Here is a 13,776-nt window from a genome sequence, read left to right as displayed (position 1 = left end):
GACTAGCCTTGGAGGGGGCCGTGGCTGTGGAGGAAGGACTAGCCTTGGAGTGGGCCGTGGAGGAAGGACTAGCCTTGGAGGGGGCCGTGGCCATGGAGGAAGAACAATACTTAGAGGGGGACATGGATCCGGTGGTTCTAGGACATGTCGGGTTGATAGGGGAAGGCCTATCGACGTGTTGCTCAATCCGGATGGTTGAAATAATGTGAATGGCACTACTTTTAATATGTTCATGTGTTGATATATTTGCCTCTTTACATGTCAATGTGTTCATATTTTGACTTAACATCTTTAATTGTTGTAGGCATGCCTTCATCTTGAAGGGGATTTTTATAAACTATTGTGCTCAGGTGAGGGGCAGAACAGAGGAGGTCCTCTGTTTTTAACCCTACCGCCACACCCCCTGGCGGTAGGTTGCTGAAACCTACCGCCAGGGCCCATGGCGGTAGGGGGCGGCATAGTGGGTGGATTCAGTTCTGTTATGAGAAAAATCCGCCCCTTAGCGGTAGGGTAAGCCTACCGCCAGAGCCTGTGGTGGTAGGGTGTGACCCTACCACCAAGGGATGGTTTTTCCTCGAAACAGAACCGATTCCACCCCTGTGCCACCCCTACCACCATGGGCTCTGGCGGTAGGTTTCGGCAACCTACCACCAGGGGGTGTGGCTGTAGGGTTAAAAACAGAGGAAATTCTCTATTCTGCCCTCATCTAAGGCCAAATCTTAAAATATACCAACTTCTATCAAATATTAGAATGATCAACTAGCAAGCACATACATAACTCAACTCAACATAGTTCATTACATCCACGAATAACACATGTTCAAACTAATTAAAACATGACCCGGTTCGAATGACATCGGTTGAAACTAATAGCTCAAGCTCGACGACACATTTTCTAAATAGGTAACATAACACTCATACTTATCAGACATTCAATTTGATTGTCACGCGCTCGATTACGCTTCAGTTGAAAGTCGGTGGATCCTACCCAATGACCCAACGCACCATTCGTTTCGCGGAACCAAACCCATGCAGCACGGCGGGCCGGATTCTCTGACACACCTTGTTTGATTTCCCATCCTATGACCTGGCCGGGTTTCCTCAAGTCCATCTCACGGAATTCTTCTTTCCTGGCAGTGAACACAATCTCAATTGCCAAAGCGTGTCTGCAAGCATATTCCCGGTCTTGCGGCTCATCAAGCATCCTCTCTTTTTTGTTCACAAGCTTTCGGAAAGCATTTTTCTTCTTAGCATCAAAAGGTTCCTCGATAATGTGATACTTGCTGCAATCCTTCATGGCCACATTTGCCTCATCACAACTCTTCAAGCAACGGTGTCGCTCCGACATGAGCTTCTCACACGCTATGTTCATAGTCATGGATCAGATGTCCATCCTACATGAATATACGGGTTTAAGATGACATAGAACGAAACACAAAATAAATTCAATGGAGTACAACACTTGGTTACTTGATATGACATACAACACCAAGTTCTTAATGAGTTCAAATGTTAAGGGTACAAGTCATAGTAGTTCAAATGACGACCAAGAAAAGTGTACATGTCATTATAGTACAAATGACAAAGATTACATAGCCTTATGCAATTCTATTTGGCGTACAGTCTCGGGTTGCAACAAATAACATCATTTCTTGCTTTGACCCATGCCCAACGAGAAGCCTGCTTCTCTTCCGACGAGAATGGTTAGCTCACTAACCAATCAATGACCTGGCCATGATTGCCCATGTCTATCTCGGCAGATTCTCCCCTTGTCGCACACAATGCAATTTGCATTGCAAGATCAGGCCTACATTTTTTTCCGCCGTCTTGAGTTTGGTCATCTTCCTCTCCTTTTTTTTGATTAAATTTTCGGAACAGTCATCAGTGAAATAATAATGTGAAAAGGCCCTACACGCCGCATTCAACGCATCAATGGCTTCCATCCAGAAGTTCATCTTTTCCTCAATCACTTCACGTTCATGCTTCGCTGCCGCCTCAGTAGAAACTTCAAAGAAAACGAACGGTGCCATCCTACATTTTGAGAAGTTGCTATTAAAGTGAACTTAGGTTTAATTGCTTTCTTAAGCCTAACCCAACCCCTATTATGTACACTAATACTAGCAATAAATCTAGGTACACAAACAATTCTACAAACAATTCTAGGCACATCATATATAAGGAAATCATAAACATAACCCTAAATGGATCATAGTAATTGATTTAACCGCACCAAAATGATGAACTAGGGTTTGCAACCAAATGAGCAAATGCAAACTAAACAAAGATATCAACCAATCAAAATGAGGGGAAATGAGAGAGCTACCTTGGGTGATGAAAATAGTAAGAATCCACCGGAGAAATCCCAAACAAATGAGAGAGGGGGAGACTTGAGCTCGGGGGAGAGGTGAGGAGTGGGTGGGCTGAATGAGTGGGTGAGGAGTGGGGGAGGAAATATCCAGCCCCTTCCACCCTTATCCACCTCCCAGGACCCTACCGCCAGGGGTACTGGCGGTAGGCTTCAGTACCCTACCGCCAGGGCCCATGGCGGTGAAGGAAATATGCCCTAGAGGCAATAATAAAGCTATTATTTATTTCCTTATATCATGATAAATGTTTATTATTCATGCTAGAATTGTATTAACCGGAAACATAATACATGTGTGAATACATAGACAAACAAAGTGTCACTAGTATGCCTCTACTTGACTAGCTCGTTAATCAAAGATGGTTATGTTTCCTAACCATGAACAAGTGGTTGTTATTTGATTAACGGGATCACATCATTAGGAGAATGATGTGATTGACATGGCCCATTCCATTAGCTTAGCACCCGATCATTTAGTATGTTGCTATTGCTTTCTTCATGACTTATACATGTTCCTATGACTATGAGATTATGCAACTCCCGTTTGCCGGAGGAACACTTTGTGTGCTACCAAACGTCACAACGTAACTGGGTGATTATAAAGGAGCTCTACAGGTGTCTCCAAAGGTACATGTTGGGTTGGCGTATTTCGAGATTAGGATTTGTCACTAGGCCCTCTCGGTAATGCACATCACTTAAGTCTTGCAAGCATTGCAACTAATGAGTTAGTTGCGGGATGATGTATTACAGAACGAGTAAAGAGACTTGCCGGTAACAAGATTGAACTAGGTATGAGATACCGACGATCGAATCTCGGCAAGTAACATACCGATGACAAAGGGAACAACGTATGTTGTTATGCGGTCTGACCGATAAAAGATCTTTGTAGAATATGTAGGAGCCAATATAAGCATCCAGGTTCCGCTATTGGTTATTGACCAGAGACGTTTCTCGGTCATGTCTACATTGTTCTCGAACCCGTAGGGTCCGCACGCTTAAGGTTACGATGACAGTTATATTATGAGTTTATGCATTTTGATGTACCGAAGGTTGTTCGGAGTCCCGGATGTGATCACGGACATGGCGAGGAGTCTCGAAATGGTCGAGACATAAAAATTGATATATTGGAAGCCAATGTTTGGATATCGGAAGTGTTCTGGGTGAAATCGGGATTTTACCGGAGTACCGGGAGGTTACCGGAACCCCCCGGGAGGTATATGGGCCTTAGTGGGCCTTAGTGGAAGAGAGGAGAGGTGGCCAGAGATGGGCCGCGCGCCCCTCCCCCCCCCTTGGTCTGAATTGGACAAGGAGAGGGGGCCAGCCCCCCTTCCTCCTCTCTCTCCTCTTTCCCCCCCTCCACGAATCCTATTCCAACTAGGAAAGGGGGGGAGTCCTACTCCCAGAGGGAGTAGGACTCCTCCTGGCGCGCCTCTCCTAGCCGGCCGGCCCCCCTCCCTTGAACCTTTATATACGGAGGCAGGGGCACCCCCTAGAGAAACAAGTTGATCCACGTGATCATATTCTTAGCCGTGTGCGGTGCCCCCTTCCACCATAGTCCTCGATAATATTGTAGCGGTGCTTAGGCGAAGCCCTGCGACGGTAGTACATCAAGATCGTCACCACGCCGTCGTGCTGACGGAACTCTTCCCCGACACTTTGCTGGATCGGAGTCCGGGGATCGTCATCGAGCTGAACGTGTGCTAGAACTCGGAGGTGCCGTAGTTTCGGCGCTTGATCGGTCGGGCCGTGGAGACGTATGACTACATCAACCAAACGCTTCCGTTGTCGATCTACAAGGGTACGTAGATCATACTCTCCCCTCTCGTTGCTATGCATCACCATGACCTTGCGTGTGCATAGGAAAATTTTGAAATTACTACGTTCCCCAACAGTGGCATCCGAGCCTAGGTTTTATATGTTGATATTATATGCACAAGTAGAACACAAGTGAGTTGTGGGCGATATAAGTCATACTGCTTACCAGCATGTCATACTTTGGTTCGGCGGTATTGTTGGACGAAGTGGCCCGGACCGACATTACGCGTACGCTTACGCGAGACCGGTTCTCCCGACGTGCTTTGCACAAAGGTGGCTAACGGGTGACAGTTTCTCCAACTTTAGTTGAACCGAGTGTGGCTACGCCCGGTCCTTGCGAAGGTTAAAACAGCACCAACTTGACAAACTATCGTTGTGGTTTTGATGCGTAAGTAAGATTGGTTCTTGCTTAAAGCCCGTAGCAGCCACGTAAAACATGCAACAACAAAGTAGAGGACGTCTAACTTGTTTTTGCAGGGCATGTTGCGATGTGATATGGTCAAGACATGATGCTAAATTTTATTGTATGAGATGGTCATGTTTTGTAACTGAGTTATCGGCAACTGGCAGGAGCCATATGGTTGTCGCTTTATTGTATGCAATGCAATCGTGCTGTAATGGTTTACTTTATCACTAAGCGGTAGCGATAGTCGTGGAAGCATAAGATTGGCGAGACGACAACGATACTACGATGGAGATCAAGGTGTCGCGCCGGTGATGATGGTGATCACGACGGTGCTTCGAAGATGGAGATCACAAGCACAAGATGATGGTGGCCATATCATATCACTTATATTGATTGCATGTGATGTTTATCTTTTATGCATCTTATCTTGCTTTGATTGATGGTAGCATTATAAGATGATCTCTCACTAAATTTCAAGATAAAAGTGTTCTCCCTGAGTATGCACCGTTGCCAGAGTTCGTCGTGCCCAGACACCACGTGATGATCGGGTGTGATAAGCTCTACGTCCATCTACAACGGGTGCAAGCCAGTTTTGCACATGCAGAATACTCAGGTTAAACTTGACGAGCCTAGCATATGGAGATATGGCCTCGGAACACTGAGATCGAAAGATCGACCGTGAATCATATAGTAGATATGATCAACATAGCGATGTTCACCATTGAAAACTACTCCATTTCACGTGATGATCGGTTATGGTTTAGTTGATTTGGATCATGTGATCACTTAGATGATTAGAGGGATGTCTATCTAAGTGGGAGTTCTTAAGTAATATGATTAATTGAACTTAAATTTATCATGAACTTAGTCCTGGTAGTATTTTGCAAATTATGTTGTAGATCAATAGCTCGCGTTGTTGCTTCCCTGTGTTTATTTTGATATGTTCCTAGAGAAAATTGTGTTGAAAGATGTTAGTAGCAATGATGCGGATTGGATCCGTGATCTGAGGTTTATCCTCATTGCTGCACAGAAGAATTATGTCCTTGATGCACCGCTAGGTGACGGACCTATTGCAGGAGCAGATGCAGACGTTATGAACGTTTGGCTAGCTCAATATGATGACTACTTGATAGTTTAGTGCACCATGCTTAATGGCTTAGAATCGGGACTTCAAAGACGTTTTGAACGTCATGGAGCATATGAGATGTTCCAGGAGTTGAAGTTAATATTTCAAGCAAATACCCGAGTTGAGAGATATGAAGTCTCCAACAAGTTCTATAGCTAAAAGATGGAGAAGAATCGCTCAACTATGAGCATGTGCTCAGATTGTCTGAGTACTACAATCGCTTGAATCAAGTGGGAGTTAATCTTCCAGATAAGATAGTGATTGACAGAATTCTCTAGTCACCATCACCAAGTTAGTAGAACTTCGTGATGAACTATGATATGCAAGGGATAACGTAAACGATTCCCAAGCTCTTCGTAATGCGGAAAATGATGAAGGTAGAAATCGAGAAAAACATCAAGTGTTGATGGTAGACAAGACCACTAGTTTCAAGAAAAGGGCAGAGGGAAGAAGGGGAAGTTCAAGAAGAACAGCAAGCAAGTTGCTGCTCAAGTGAAGAAGCCCAAGTCTGGTCCTAAGCCTGAGACTAAGTGTTTCTACTTCAAAGGGACTGGTCACTGGAAGCGGAACTACCCCAAGTGATTGGCAGATAAGAAGGATGGCAAAGTGAACATAAGTATATTTGATATACATGTTATTGATGTGTACTTTACTAGTGTTTATAGCAACCCCTCAGTATTTGATACTAGTTCAGTTGCTAAGATTAGTAACTCGAAACGGGAGTTGCAGAATAAACAGAGACTAGTTAAGGGTGAAGTGACGATGTGTGTTGGAAGTGGTTCCAAGATTGATATGATCATCATCGCACACTCCCTATACTTTCAGGATTAGTGTTGAACCTGAATAAGTGTTATTTGGTGTTTGCGTTGAGCATGAATATGATTTGATCATGTTTATTGTAATACGGTTATTCATTTAAGTAAGAGAATAAATTGTTGTTCTGTTTACATGAATAAAACCTTATATGGTTACACACCCAATGAAAATACTTCGTTGGATCTCGATCGTAGTGATACACATAATCATAATATTGAAACCAAAAGATGCAAAGTTAATAATGATAGTGCAACTTATTTGTGGCACTGCCGTTTAGGTCATATTGGTGTAAAGCGCATGAAGAAACTCCATGCTAATGGGTTTTTGGATTCACTTGATTATGAATCAGTTGATGCTTATGAACCATGCCTCATGGGCAAGATGACTAAAACACCGTTCTCCGGAACTATGGAGCGAGCAACTGACTTATTGGAAATAATACATACTGATGTATGAGATCCGATGAGTGTTAAGGCTCGCGGCGGGTATCATTAGTTTCTGACCTTCACAGATGATTTGAGCAGATCTGGGTATATCTACTTAATGAAGCATAAGTCTGAAACATTTGAAAAGTTCAAAGAATTTCAGAGTGAAGTTGAAAATCATCGTAACAAGAAAATAAAGTTTCTGCGATCTAATCATGGAGGAGAATATTTGAGTTACGAGTTTGGTCTACATCTGAAACAGTGCGGAATAGTTTCGCAACTCACGCCACCCGGAACACCTCAGCGTAATGGTGTGTCCGAACGTCGTAATCGTACTTTACTTGATATGGTGCTATCTATGATGTCTCTTACAAATTTACCGCTATCATTTTGGGGTTATGCTTTAGAGACGGCCGCATTCACGTTAAATAGGGCACCATCAAAATCCGTTGAGACGACACCTTATGAACTGTGGTTTGGCAAGAAACCAAAGTTGTCGTGTCTTAAAGTTTGGGGCTGCGATGCTTATGTAAAAAAGCTTCAACCTGATAAGCTTGAACCCAAATCGGAGAAATGTGTCTTCATAGGATACCCAAAGGAGACTGTTGGGTACACCTTCTATCACAGATCCGAAGGCAAGACATTCGTTGCTAAGAATGGATCCTTTCTAGAGAAGGAGTTTCTCTCGAAAGAAGTGAGTGGGAGGAAAGTAGAACTTGATGAGGTAACTGTACCTGCTCCCTTATTGGAAAGTAGTTCCTGTGACTACTACACCAATTAGTGAGGAAGCTAATGATGATGATCATGTAACTTTAGATCAAGTTACTACCGAATCTCGTAGGTAAACCAGAGTGAGATCCGCACCAGAGTGGTACAGTAATCCTGTTCTGGAAGTCATGTTACTAGAACATGACGAACTTGCGAACTATGAGGAAGCGATGATGAGCCCAGATTCCGCGAAATGGTTTGAGGCAATGAAATCTGAGATATGATCCATGTATGAGAACAAAGTATGGACTTTGATGGATTTGCCCGATGATCGGCAAGCCATAGAAAATAAATGGATCTTCAAGAGGAAGACGGACGCTGATAGTAGTGTTACTATCTACAAAGCTAGACTTGTCAAAAAGGTTTTTTGACAAAGTTCAAGGTGTTGACTACGATGAAATTTTCTCACTCGTAGCGATGCTTAAGTCTGTCCAAATCATGTTAGCAATTGCCGCATTTTTATGAAATCTGGCAAATGGATAAACAAAACTGCATTCCTTAATGGATTTATTAAAGAAGAGTTGTATATGATACAACCAGAAGGTTTTGTCAATCCTAAAGGTGCTAACAAAATGTGCAAGCTCCAGCGATCCATCTATGGACTGGTGCAAGCATCTCGGAGTTGGAATATGCGCTTTGATGAGATGATCAAAGCATATAGTTTTATACATACTTGCGGTGAAGCCTGTATTTACAAGAAAGTGAGTGGGAGCACTACAACATTTCTGATAAGTATATGTGAATGACATATTGTTGATCGAAAATAATGTATAATTATTCTGCAAAGCATAAAGGAGTATTTTGAAAGAAGTTTTTCAAAGAAAGACCTCGGTGAAGCTGCTTACATATTAAGCATCAAGATCTATAGAGATGGATCAAGATGCTTGATAATTTTTTTTTAATGAGTACATACCTTGACAATATTTTGAAGTAGTTCAAAAATTGGAACAGTCAAAGAAAGAGTTCTTGGCTGTGTTACAAGGTGTCAAATTGAGTAAGACTCAAAGCCCGACCACGGCAGAAGATAGAAAGAGAATGAAAGTCATTCCCTATGCCTCATCCATAGGTTCTATAAAGTATGCCATGCTGCAGATCTATTGTATACCCTACACTGTGTTAAGCAAGGGAGTACAATAGTGATCTAAGAGTAGATCACTGGACAGCGGTCAAAATTATCCTTAGTGGAATAAGGAAATATTTCTCAATTATGGAGGTGACAAAAAGGTTCGTCGTAAAAAGTTACGTCGATGCAAGTTTTGACACAGATCTGGATGACTCTAAGTCTCGATCTAGATACATATTGAAAGTGGGAGTAATTAGCTAGAGTAGCTCTGTGCAGAGCATTGTAGACATAGAATTCGCAAAATACTTACGGATCTGTATGTGACAGACCCGTTGACTAAAATTATCTCACAAGCAAAACATGATCACACCTTAGTACTCTTTGGGTGTTAATCACATAAACGATGTGAACTAGATTACTGACTCTAGTAAACCCTTTGGGTATAGGTCACATGACAATGTGAACTATGGGTGTTAATCACATGGTGATGTGAACTATTAGTGTTGAATCACATGGCGATGTGAACTAGATTATTGACTCTAGTGCAAGTGGGAGACTGAAGGAAATATGCCCTAGAGGCAATAATAAAGTTATTATTTATTTCCTTATATCATGATAAACGTTTATTATTCATGCTATAATTGTATTAACCGGAAACATAATACATGTGTGAATACATAGACAAACAGAGTGTCACTAGTATGCCTCTACTAGACTAGCTCGTTAATCGAAGATGGTTATGTTTCCTAACCATGAACAAAAGAGTTGTTATTTGATTAACAGGATCACATCATTAGAAGAATGATTTGATTTACTTGACCCATTCCGTTAGCTTAGCACTCGATCGTTTAGTATGTTGCTATTGCTTTCTTCATGACTTATACATGTTCCTATGACTATGAGATTATGCAACTCCCGTTTCCGGAGGAACACTTTGTGTGCTACCAAACGTCACAACGTAACTGGGTGATTATAAAGGAGCTCTACAGGTGTCTCCAAAGGTGAATGTTGGGTTGGCGTATTTCGAGATTAGGATTTGTCACTCCGATTGTCGGAGAGGTATCTCTGGGCCCTCTCGGTAATGCACATCACTTAAGCCTTGCAAGCATTGAAACTAATGAGTTAGTTGCGGGATGATGTATTACAGAACGAGTAAAGAGACTAGCCGGTAACAAGATTGAACTAGGTATGAGATACCGACGATTGAATCTCGGGCAAGTAACATACCGATGACAAAGGGAACAACGTATGTTGTTATGCGGTCTGACCGATAAAAGATCTTCATAGAATATGTAGGAGCCAATATGAGCATCCAGGTTCCGCTATTGGTTATTGACCGGAGACGTGTCTCGGTCATGTCTACATTGTTCTCGAACCCGTAGGGTCCGCACGCTTAAGGTTACGATGACAGTTATATTATGAGTTTATGCATTTTGATGTACCGAAGGTTGTTCGGAGTCCCGGATGTGATCACGGACATGACGAGGAGTCTCGAAATGGTCGAGACATAAAAATTGATATATTGGAAGCCTATGTTTGGATATCGATTCCGGGTGAAATCGGGATTTTACCGGAGTACCGGGAGGTTACCGGAACCCCCCGGGAGGTATATGGGCCTTAGTGGGCCTTAGTGGAAGAGAGGAGAGGTGGCCAGAGATGGGCCGCGCACCCCTCCCCCCCTTGGTCCGAATTGGACAAGGAGAGGGGGCCGGCCCCCCTTCCTCCTCTCTCTCCTCTTTCCCCCCTCCACGAATCCTATTCCAACTAGGAAAGGGGGGGAGTCCTACTCCCAGAGGGAGTAGGACTCCTCCTGGCGCGCCTCTCCTAGCCGGCCGGCCCCCCTCCCTTGAACCTTTATATACGGAGGCAGGGGCACCCCCTAGAGAAACAAGTTGATCCATGTGATCATATTCTTAGCCGTGTGCGGTGCCCCCTTCCACCATAGTCCTCGATAATATTGTAGCGGTGCTTCGGCGAAGCCCTGCGACGGTAGTACATCAAGATCGTCACCACGCCGTCGTGCTGACGGAACTCTTCCCTGACACTTTGCTGGGTCGAAGTCCGGGGATCGTCATCGAGCTGAACGTGTGCTAGAACTCGGAGGTGCCGTAGTTTCGGTGCTTGATCGGTCGGGCCGTGGAGACGTACGACTACATCAACCAAACGCTTCCGTTGTCGATCTACAAGGGTGCGCAGATCATACTCTCCCCTCTCGTTGCTATGCATCACCATGATCTTGCGTGTGCGTAGGAAAATTTTGAAATTACTACGTTCCCCAACAGAGGCTCCATTAGTCGCTGATGACGTTGCCATGGATGAGGATGAGGACGACGATGGCGCTGAACAGTATGTCTATACTGGCGCCACCTCAGGGTTTGAGTGTCATGAGTCGGTGCTTGAATTGCCGTCTCAACGTATTATGGACGACCTTCCGGTAGTAAAGAAGTCTAGGAAGAGAGCGAGGAAAGGCAAAAAAGCTGATTCTATGATCCAGCCGCCTCGGCTTAAGGACCGTATAGATATCCCCGATGTGTATAAATGGCATATCCCCGGTCAACCAATCCTACCTGCAACAGCGCTACGGGTCAGATTCGGCGATCTAAGGAGACTTCATGACGATGTGCTGCGGGTAGAGAAAGGCCTCATCGCCTCGAAAGATGCAGGATACCCACTCTATGTGGTTAACATTCCGCGGCAAATGTCGTACATCGACAGCTTCCCCGCGGATAAGTTCTTCCTCCTATTCGATTACATATTCGACATGTTTCACATGAAGAAGCTGGATTTTATGTTTGTCCGCCTTTATGCCTTGCACATGAACTACATCATCGGGGTTGAGCAGATATCTCATATCTGTGTCGCTGACCCGTACTACATGCACGAGGGCTTCTTGGGAGTCTGCGCAAAGCACCGTGAATACGCGAGGGATTACATCGTCAGTTTCATGCTCGCCAATAAGGACAAGGGGGCGATTCTCGTGCCTTATCATCCCGTGTAAGTCATCCGCGCTGCTATCCTTCCTTCGATTTCAATCATTCATTTACACGGTGGAGGCTAATTAATTTGAGGTGTACTTATTTTGCGCAGCGGCGGGCGCGCCGTCCTCATCATCCTCTACCCCCGATTCTCCCACGCTCCTTACTTGGACTCGTCGAAGAACATTCACAAAAGGGATTACACCCACATCAAGGATGTTCTCGACAGTTCTATGTTTTACTACCAAGCAAGGGGTGGAGAGGTCAGGTACAAGAAGAGAAGGGGCGGCAGGGTCGCCTTCGGTCATAAGACCGACTTCTGGTGCATCCAGCAACCGAACGACTCTCTTAATGATGGATTCTATGTCCTACACCACATGCTGGAGTATAAACAGGATCACCAGAACCTTTGCATGTCACCTAGATCCGGCGATGCCCATATTCTGCAATGGGCAAAGGACATAGGAGATATCGAGGATCATTGACTTCGAGCTGAGTTCTATAACATCCAGCGCGAACTTGCCCAAATCATCATGAAGGAGGTCGTCGGAAAAACACGGATGTTCTACGGAGAAGGATAAATGTCGCGGGAAGACGTCCGAACATGGATAGCCTCTCAGCGTCTCGACATGAAGCCTTTCACTAAGCTCGAGGACTATCTCCCTAACTTGGATGGATGGAACGACATGTTGGAGTGATTGTCGATATATGACAATGTGTCCGTTTAGTCCATACTTTCTGTATGACAAAACTTTGAGTTATGCACGGTGAAACTTTATTTGTGATGTAATTAAACCGTCCTCCTCCTCGACTAGCGAAAATCACTCTAGTTAGGGCATTGTGGGGTACGATGAACTTTGTTATTTATGCTTATGATATGTTGTTTCTATTTTTGCCAAGTCTATCTCTTTCTGTTGCTCAACTATATATGTTGCATATCATCGACTCATGTGACGATGCAGGTGCATAGATCATAGATGGCAAAAAAGTGCTACGCCAGGAGTATATATACGACAAGTGGCCGGAGTGTCAGGCCCAGGTGTACCGCTTTCCTGTTTTCGAGCGACAGGCAGTAGTTAGTTTACGTTCACGCTAATGCGAGAGAGGGATACGAACTCATGTACTCAAAGTGATAGCTCTTCTCGCGTATATCATTGTTTAGATGGATGACGATGTATTTGCAAGTAATCGAGACTTGTATCGCTATTTTCTAGATGATGATGAGAGACCACTTTGTGTTGGATGATGATTATGATGATGACATGATTTGATGAGACTAATTGTATGTATATGCTATGATTACATTTGTATGTGTATGATATGCTAAAGATTATTGTATAAAGCCTATTCAAATACAAAACAAATATGCAGGGAAAAAAACTGATAAAACTAGTAGTAGCGGGGGGGGGGGGATTTAGCAGTAGAGCCGCCTTACCAGTAGCGCTTCCCAGTAAACAGCGCTGCAAATAATATCAGCAGCGCCCTTTTCTAAAGAGCGCTACAGCTATTCGTTAGCTGTAGCGCCTTATTAGTAGCGCCGGTCCCCGCGCTACTGAGAGGCCCAAAACCCGTGCTGCTGCTAGGCTTTTCCCTAGTAGTGTTATGTTGGTCTCACTGTTGTTCTAGCTCTCTATGTTCGATTTTGTTGTTGCCGTAGTATGGTTTAAAAGCTATGCTTCATCTAATTTTAGTTAGCTAAGCAGATAAACAGAATTCCGCATGGCCCTTTATTCCAGTTTTCACTGTCTCACAATAACAGCATATATTAAGCTCACCAAACTGGATCGCATACTCATAACATACCTTTCATCATTGAATAACTGGAGATTGCCGAGATGTCTTTTATCATGTTAGTACATTAAATATTATGTATGTTCACATGAACAAGAAATAATCATCTGCCAGCAGATTATGATCACTTCTGAGTTCGATCATGTACTCAACCTTAATTGCAGGTGCCATCAGATAAGGACAATAAAGTGACCACTTGCTTTCGGGTCTTCTCTCCTCAGCAGTA

This window comes from Triticum urartu, chromosome 1A (genome assembly GCF_056163025.1).
Source record: "Triticum urartu cultivar PI428250 chromosome 1A, HENAU_Tu73, whole genome shotgun sequence".
In the NCBI taxonomy this organism is placed as follows: Eukaryota; Viridiplantae; Streptophyta; class Magnoliopsida; order Poales; family Poaceae; genus Triticum; species Triticum urartu.
Note: the sequence above shows the minus strand (reverse complement) of the source record.